Here is a 9,439-nt window from a genome sequence, read left to right on the forward strand (position 1 = left end):
ACACAGTGCAATTCTTGCTTATAAAATTTTAAAATACATCGTACACGTAGGCCCTAACAGAATATTGAAAGCTTTACGAAGTTAGGTACAAATCAAATCATTTAAACATAAAAGTAAATGAATACAAAGTTGGATCATTTTTTCGAGAAGCCGTGCAATGATTTTGAGGTTATCAACCACAGACATTGTGACTGAAAATGAAATGACTGATTAGAGCACTGTTTCAGTACAAATGACATGAATGACCTCTTTATACAATTTGTATAAAACATTATTCAGAGACGTCTGGTACCGGTACTGTACATTTTGCCTGTCCTGTACAACACATTGTCCTTAATTTTGTCAACTTTTTCCTATTCAATAAAAAACAAATCGGCCTATTTTTTAAGAGATCTAAAATTCCTAATATCTGACCCTTGTTAAGATGTTTTACAATCCTTTCAAGTTGGTTACAAGAATTTACTCACTGATCAACTCGCAGAGTTTTTACCCAAACTTGTTCAAAACTGGGAATTGTTTGCGTCCCATACGACACGTTACATTTTTAGCAATACCTGGTAGGCCTAATACCGAAAGGTAAATTTTAAGCCGAGTAGTGGTACTGCTCTTTCAGTGTGCCCGAGGATTCTTTATTATTTTACTACTTTCTAAACAGGCTTGAAAACAATCTCGGAATGTCTCATACATGTAGGCCTACGAGATGGAATTGTCTATAGGGATGCATGTCCATGTACATGTACAATGTACATGTACAAATACATGTCCTCTTGCTGATGACAAATTGACAAATGACTCGTGGATGTCTGCCAACAGAGGGCGGCACACTGACTTTTCAATTTATAAGTAAGTCAACAGGCTCAATATCCACCTTTCCCCCCCCCCCCAAAAAAAAAATTTCCACATCCTCCCGACCCCAGAATCATTCTTTTCTTTTATTTTATTGGTCTGAAACACTTCACAAAATCACAAAAACCATTAGGCCTAAGTTTTTGTGCACACTCAATTTGTGAACTTTAAAGGAATCTTTTTCACAGTACACTTCCAGAGAAGGTGAATAAACGTGAAAGTTCCCATTAAAGAGAAAAGTTCTGTGGTACACAGCACCTATTGGTACGGTGTTGCCGTTCACTATATTACTCATCAATTTCCTTTCTTCGTAAAGTATTTGAACTAACGTGTAATTACTTCTATTAAGACTTTTTGCTAAACTGTACCGGTACGTACACATGTGCATCAGGTTACCTACATGTACTTATCTTCAAGTAAACTTGAATCCTCTATCCTGATTGGTCGATCCATGGCAACAAACCTTGCTACATTATCCCATGTAGCACGGTCCATACCGCACAGTCATTTGTAATTTTGTTCTTGTGCATTTTGTTTGCCTTTTTTTGTACTATTCGTTCGTCATTATGTGCGGGTCTGCATGCTTCCGAGCAACACTGATTAGATTCGCTTTTGCGGTCACTGACCCGTGCACATGTAATCATTTTCTTTGTGAATTTATTGTGCTTTATTGGTTAATGCTCAACTCGCAATTGGGAAGCCCAGCTGTCATTGAAAGTGCATGCCCTCAACCTCATGATTTTTCTTCATGATTTGAAATTTCAATTACATGTCTAGATACGTTCCTTTTGTTGTGCGTTTTCATCCACTTTTGTGTAATTTTTGTTTGGTTATTTTGTATCACTGTTTGTAATTCTTTGTTGAGGTCAAATAAATAATAATAACTGTGTGTATTACGCTTGTCTATAGGCCTATTCAATTGAAAATGTCTGGCACTTTCTTCCCCAATACAAATTTCCTTGGAAGGACTAATAAATTGAAATTGAAATCCTTATTTCAAACTTGTGCTTTCCTTGACTCTCACACATGTATACCCATCGTGTGTCAAACATTATTTTCATTAAGCAGAGTGCTAACTCTAGGAGTTGCAGAGCTGGTTCATTTGTAGGCCTACATGTACATGCCCGCAGATTATTTTGACAGCTTGAATGTGACTTGCCGCTAAGCTGCAGGAGATTGTCCTGAGAAGTGTCCATTGGCAAGGACATTCGCCAGTAGTGAATTTCAATAAACCAATCAATGATTTCAATGGGAAGTACCGGTAATGTTGTAAACGTAAGCAGTTTGGCAGATCGAGGGGCGCCTGAAATTCAATCATGGGAAATCAAACAAATTGGAGAAATGAAGGACATGCATACAACATGTACAAATGTAACTGTACATTTGTACCCGTACTACATGTAGGGGAAAAAGTCAAACACTAAACTACAAAACAGAGAATAGTGCATAGCAGGCTCTCACTGACCCACGTGACCCTGCCTACATCTGGGTACCAGAAAGTCAGTAGGAAATCATAGTAGGCAAAGATCGTATAGCACCTGCAGGCAGTAGACAAGCCTTCAAAGCTGTGATGGATGGCATTTTTTTTTTTTTTTCAAACCGACTATCTAGCCAAATTGTGTTTGTCTGACAGTTTACGTGTACACGTACATAGGCCTACTGTAGGCCTACCGTTGTACCGGTATGTACAGTACCAGTACATTACGTACAATTAAATGTACACATTTACCGGTACCTTGTACAGTATACGTATACATGTGGGCTTGTTAAATGTAAATCAAGGACACACATGTGAAACATACTGACCTGTGTCAATTGAGGACAGGAGTCAAAATCGATGCATCCTGGATTAGAAACCGTGTACAAAACCAATGAGAGATTCTGAACTTTTGCAAAAAGTTAAAGTATGAACTACCGGTACATGTAAAGATCAATGCATGATGAGGAACAATAGGAAATCCTTGACTTTGTACACCATGAACAAACCTACTTTACATGAATAGGCCTACACGTGGGCGGGCCGTTACCGCATTATGGGGAAGGGTTTTTTTTATTGTTAGGGAAATTAGGCCCGATCTTATGGGGACTTTCTGCTGTCCCCATACATGTACCGTGCGCGCATGTACCGTACCGTAGCATCTTCGGGGCCCCATAATTACCACAGTACCATGGGACAACACTTGTGTATTCCCCCCAGTTACCAAACAATTATGTTCATGATGAATACGTGAACATGTACATGTACAATGTACATGTACCAATACCAATGTCTGTGGTTTGGGATGAGTGGACTATAGGCTATTGGTTATTAAGCTGTCATTGATATTTATTAGCTTGTCAGCAGAACCCAATTTAACCAAGACCACAAATTAAGAAAGCAGGCCGACATTCCATGTCTTCCTGCAATTGTTGTTACAGAAAAAATGTCTGTGCCATAATAAATTGATTGAGGTTTTTTTTTTGGGGGGGGGGGGGGGGTTGGGGTTTCAAATGTGCTTGCTATACATGTACACAATGTATACAGCACAATTTGCAAATTACAAAACCACATGATATGATAGGGCCTACATACCAGTAGTATGTAAATATTTACTTGTACGTGTACATTACACACCACATTACATATCGTATACTTAGGGAACATCCACCAAACACATGTACTATAGAGGGTCCAGATGTTTTTATGCTAGCTACATTGTACTGTACACCAAGTGAATGTTTTTGTGGCATGACAATCCTGATGACAGTACAGTTGATATCACTGTACAGTGCAAGAACACACAGGTTGAATTCAGAACCCCAACAGACACATGACCCATGTCAATCAATTTGGAGAGCTGTCATAACATGTAAAATACACTCACAGTACAAATAAATTTGTCCAAACAAAAGTTTGTTTATAGTTTCCGGTAGGTAAATAACTAAGGCAAGGGATACTGTAGGTCCATTTGACTGGCATGGTTTTCTTCCCTGATTGGCTCATGTACAGTATAGGCCTACATAACATTATTCACAAGGAAGCCATTTTGATCGTGTTCCCTGAATGTAGGCCTATTTTATTAGTTGTAATCTGTTGAATGGGATGGTGCCAGACTATTTATGCATTCCAAGCCTCACTTTTATTTTTTGTTTTATTTAATGTGGCTTTAAACATTGATCACAATTTGTTTAATTAGGCCTATTCATCAGAGCAGACTGGTATTAATTCGTTTCTGTATTTCATTGCTTTCATTTCTATTCATGAAATTTTAACTCGCTTTCAATTTAATATGGCCGACTCGTGAATAAAGCCTGTATTACACCACACCGGCCACGTCAGCTTTCTTTTAGTAGGCCCTAAACATTGGTTTGCCAGAGGTTGTCTTTGACGCGATTGGAATATGCACTTTTTCTTTGGGATCACATCAGCGCTGGGCCTGTTCATAATGACGTCACTGCTTCGCCATTCAAACAATGAATTGACAATGAGTGGGCGACGAGTGGCGACTGATTTATTTAGAGTCCCATGATCTCCCTAGGACTTGAGCTACTGTACATACATACTTATGTACATGTATCGCCTAATTATGACCAAATGTTAAAATAGTTGTTGTATAGTGATACTACCGGTACAGTCCTACTCGGACTTATCCCAGAATGCAACTGGGAATTTAGAAAAAAAATGAGAAAACTCCAAAGCACACAAGACTTTGTATGTATTTTTTTAATTTGTAATGGCATCCATGAGAAGTAAAAAAAAAAGGGAATCAGCGGATCCGAGGAAAAGTTGCATGCCTGCAAATCACAACTGTATGTATAGTATAGTTGGAATTATACAAAGCCTGAATAAGTCCCCGTCCTTTGATTGGTGTTCATTGATCATGTGTCATTGAAATTGAATTATTCGTCCAAACGCACGGCGCGGCCACGCAGCAAAAATAGAAGTTCCACTCCACGGTATAAAATAGAAGTTCCATTGCACGGTCGCACATTTGACAGCTCTGACCAATCTGATGATGTGGTTTTATTCAGGTGATGACAAAGCAAATAGTAAATGTTTCACATTCCTGCAATGGAAAGAATAATTGCATTCAGTGACAGATTGAATGCTCCATTCCATCTGTCACCTCATGAAATTATTCTAACCACTACACTCACAAACATTCATTAGGGATTTGTAGGGCCTATACCATCCAATCCTATTCTACATGTAGTTGGGACAATGCCAAAAGGGTAAATTTACTAAAAGCATTTGGAAAGCAAATCGTATGTTCTTCAGATAGGCCTATTATTTATGTACGTACGTACATATATTGTCAGACCCCCTAACATGCCTAATGCTACGCGATCCTATTTCCACGCACTCACCTTCAATTTGCGTAAACTTGACAATGCACACGCATTGCAAGCAATACCTGCGCAGATTATGGAGGGTTGCGGATACAAAACTCCCCAGAACTTTGGAATGCATAGTGATCATACATACATGTACATGTTGGCCCTTTTCTATGTTCACAATGCATCATGGGCATGGATAAAAACGATGCAGTTTATGGACAAACCAGCAGGGGGCAGTGAACCATGAATGCTTTAATGTGTTTTCTTCTTGAAATATTTTTCCCACATAAACTGGACTCAAAATTTTCACCTTTTATTTTATGCATAGAATATGCATAGGCCTATAAGAAACATAATTTGGAAATAAAATTCAGATTTTTTTTTAAATCTTGATTTTTTTTTTTACCAGTCTTGTGATTGGCCAATATTGGCTGGGTCACAGTATTATTAAATCAGGATAATAAAACTGGTAAATTGTAAAAATAGATTGTCCAAAACTGTGTTCATTCTGATAAGCGTTTAAAAAATTAGTTTTGAAATAATATTTCAAAAAATTACAAATTATGCAACAAGTGACTGTGTGAAAAGATTATTTTAGGCCCTAATTTTTTTACGCAAAGTCATTTAGGCCTAATGAGGAATCAAATGACAGTTTAACTGGTTCGCAGCCCCATACATCACATGGTAGGTTTGTGCACAAATTACCTGGTTTGTTTGTCACCATTTGAAGTGCTTTGTAATTTTCACAATTAACACCCACTTCCGGCAGAACTCAAATATTCTTCATCACAGTGGGCCATGCATGAACGAACACAGTTGGCCATGCATGAACGAACGTATAGTACAGCTGCAGTCGGCAGGGTGTGTTGCACTAGCCTGGCCACTAAACACAAACACATTCACTTTGCAACATTTGATCCATTCCAGGATCCATACATGTTACACAACCCTAGCGGCAGTAGCTTTATTTGGAAAGAATTCAATACATGGACATCACATTTTTCCCCGCAATACAGTATCAGCCATCAGAAAGTGACAACAAAAAGTCAAATTTAGCTGAAAAAATATTGAAGCACACAACTGAGAAAACACTTTGATTTGTTCAGACTAGTCTCATATTTGTGTACTGCAGGACTAACACTCAGCATGCTCAGTTGACCACATGAGGCGCTACTCGCGATCGCGCTAACCATCATGACCATGCTAACGTTAACGTTAGTTTTAAGATTAGAACTCCTTTTTTTTCGAATTAGGGATTTGGTCTGCTAGTACTAACTCAGTAGTACGACAGACCAAATCACAAATTCGAAAAAAAGGAGAGTTACTCACTTTTAAGTTCTAGCGCCAGGCCTACAATGCATGACATGCGCTGGCGCCCCCATCAGACAGTGGGTCTAATTTCTAACGTTATCCCATGTATTCCGGCGGTAGTTCGGGAACAGGTTCTCTTTCCCCTCTATTTTTAGACGACATCCTACACACACACCCGTGAGGCCATGTAGGCCTATGGCAATGCTTCCCTCGATTTTTACAAAAGAAATCTCACCTGTCCATGCTGGAATTCTAGTGTAATCTCTGCAGCCGAAATTGTGTATTTTGTTCCTGAGTTTTGAGCTCCGTAGCTGTCACGAAACCGTCAAATTCTCTCATTCATTCATCTGCCATCATCAGCTCACTAGTGCATGCTATGCCTATGGCAGCTAGCACACATTAGTACTAGCTCTAGCTAGCTAGCTGGCGCGAACGCTTAGCGCCCTCAATTGACGGCCGCGGTCGTGACAGCGACAGTGACACTAGCATACATATTTTAATGTGGGCGGCCGGGGGTACCCGGGTACGGGTATGGGTACGAGCGAAACATAATAATAATCTTTTGGAAAGAAGTTACTGGGGTTTTTTTTTACTGAAATGGACTATACTCTCGGTAAAGATTACAATGTGACAAATATAAAAATAAAGGAAAAAAATTGCTTTAAGTTCAAAATCTGCGTTATTTTACTCTTTCGAAATGAATTAGGCTTAGCCAATTTTTCTACTACAGATTATAAATGATGTTATATTTTAATACGACACAAATTTCTTGTATTGTTTATTGTAGGCCTAGTTTGATTATTAGTCATGTGGCTTAATATGATCCAATTTTAGACAAGATCGCCGACCGACTGGTCAAAAGCTCCAAACTTGGCAAATAGATTATTATAGCTTAAAGAAGATTTTAGAAGGGGTGACACCTGTAATTCTTTTGGGAGGCGTTCCTTATTTGCATACAATTAATCGTAAAAGCTGACGTGTGTAATATGTTTATTCAAAAATGTTGGTGTTTGTTTTATTTATTTTTTGAAAAATGTATTTTGGGGATTCTACTTACACGCATCCTTACTTAAATACCATTTTATGAAGCATAATTTATGAGTGACTGAGTAACTTATGAGGACATAATGAAAGATCCAAAATGGCCGACATATACCAGGGGCGGCGGAACCGGGAAGTGTGTGTGTGTGTGTGTGTGTGTGTGTGTGTGGGGGGGGGGGGGGGGGGGGGGGGGGGGGGGGGGGGGGGGGGGGGGGGGGGGGGGGGGGGGGGGGGGGGGCAAGGGGCACTTTCCTCTCCCTCCCCCCCCCCCCCCCCCCCCCCAGATTTTCCCAGGCCAACAAAAGTGCCCCCGTCGCGGTTAATATGCCCCTTCGACATGAAAACAAAACTGCCCTGCATCAAACGCACACGATATGAAAGCATATGATCGCGCAGATAAACTTGTCCTTGTAATGCAAAACTGCCTCTCAAAAACACAATATACCCCTCTTGCATTAACAAGATTGCAATGGGCTCCTTCTCGAGGTGGAAAACTACCGGTAGCCCTCGAAAGCACAAATACCCTCTCGCAATAATAAAACTGTGCCCCGCCTCTCGAGATGGGAAATTGGCCATCAAAAACAATAGTGCTCTACTTGCGATAACCTCTCGAGATGGAAAACTGCCCCTCGATAGCACAATTAGTGCCCCGCTCGCAACATTAATATTGTGCCCCCTCTCAAGATGGAAAACTAGCCCCTAAAAATAACAGTGCTCTTCACGCGAATAAAATGGTCACTGAACTGTCCATCAAAAGCAACAGTGTCACTCTCGCGATAACACAAAATGGCCTCTCTACATAATTTGGTAAAAGAAGCACAAAGAGCAAGATGGACAACGTATTCATAATTTGTTCCACGTCGTATAGGTTTATAGCGAAATGAACGGGACCATATTTTTTTCCTCCACTTTCACACCGACGGAAAGTGCCCCTTTTTCTGAGCAAGTGCCCCTTTTTGGTATTGCCCCCCCCCCAGTTTGAAAAGCGTTCCGCCGCCCATGCCATATACCCTTTTTTAAGTTGCACGCATTGATCGTTTCCCCATAATCATCAGGTCTCATCTTGCATGCAAAAACCTCAGTTGTGATGATCTTTAAATTAAGTTGTTAGAATCCCCAACATACATACACTTTTCGATTTTTTTTTTTAAATATAATAAAATATGGGAATAAATATATCCCGACTTCTGCAAATTAGGCACTGTTCTCCAAAGAATTTCAGGTGTCAAATATCTTCTTTGAGGCTATAAGAATCCAAGTCAAAATTTAGTGCGTTGGAACGGACCAGTCGGTCACAATTCCGACTATATTACCATCGTATACCATTCCCTAGACTTGGCGTAATTACAAGAAAAGATGAATTTTCCAAGTGAAGGGAGTTGAATTAAAATTTAAAAAAAATGCTTCGTTATGTAAACCGGTCAGTATAGCTCACTGTTTATAATTATGAAGAAGGGGATTATTATGAACTTCCCAAATTTCACTCCCTGCAGAAGGAATATCAGCGCGATGCCGGACGAGGGCAGAATGGGGCAAGCCTGCAAGGTTAATTGCTCGTACGGACGAGAGCGACTCTGAATAGTCAAGTGCTTTTATACGAATGACTGTATAGAAAAGAGTGACGTAACACTGAGCATTCATGTGAACAGCCTGGCGTGCTGCAGTTTCGCGCAGCTGGCTTTGAAAAACAAAGTGACGAGTCCACTGCGGAAATCAAAGCCCGATTATCGCCACAGAATACAATTCATTATGTTTTAAAACGCGGGAGATAGAAAGGCGCCTAAATAGCCTAGTGGTTATGCTGTCAGACAGCGGACCCAAGGTTTGGGGTTCGAATCCCCATGGTGCCATATTTTGTTTTCCACGCACGCGGTCGTGTCATTTAAGTTAAGAGTATTAATTTCCGTCGTCATTTACCAACAGC

General features: G+C 40.0%; 1 protein-coding gene across 2 annotated transcripts in view; it reads right to left on the reverse strand.

The window, feature by feature from the left end:
* Positions 1 to 6,865, reverse strand: part of LOC119721442 (carboxyl-terminal PDZ ligand of neuronal nitric oxide synthase protein-like) — an 82,237-nt gene extending 75,372 nt beyond the window's left edge. For both annotated transcript variants that reach the window (XR_005270193.1, XM_038191521.1), the window contains exon 1: positions 6,710 to 6,865. The gene's annotated coding sequence lies outside the window, so the exon portion shown is untranslated. The remainder of the gene's footprint in view (positions 1 to 6,709) is intronic.
* Between the last annotated feature and the right edge of the window lie 2,574 nt (positions 6,866 to 9,439).

Source organism: Patiria miniata, unplaced genomic scaffold (genome assembly GCF_015706575.1).
Source record: "Patiria miniata isolate m_02_andy unplaced genomic scaffold, ASM1570657v1 HiC_scaffold_13, whole genome shotgun sequence".
Taxonomy (NCBI): Eukaryota; Metazoa; Echinodermata; class Asteroidea; order Valvatida; family Asterinidae; genus Patiria; species Patiria miniata.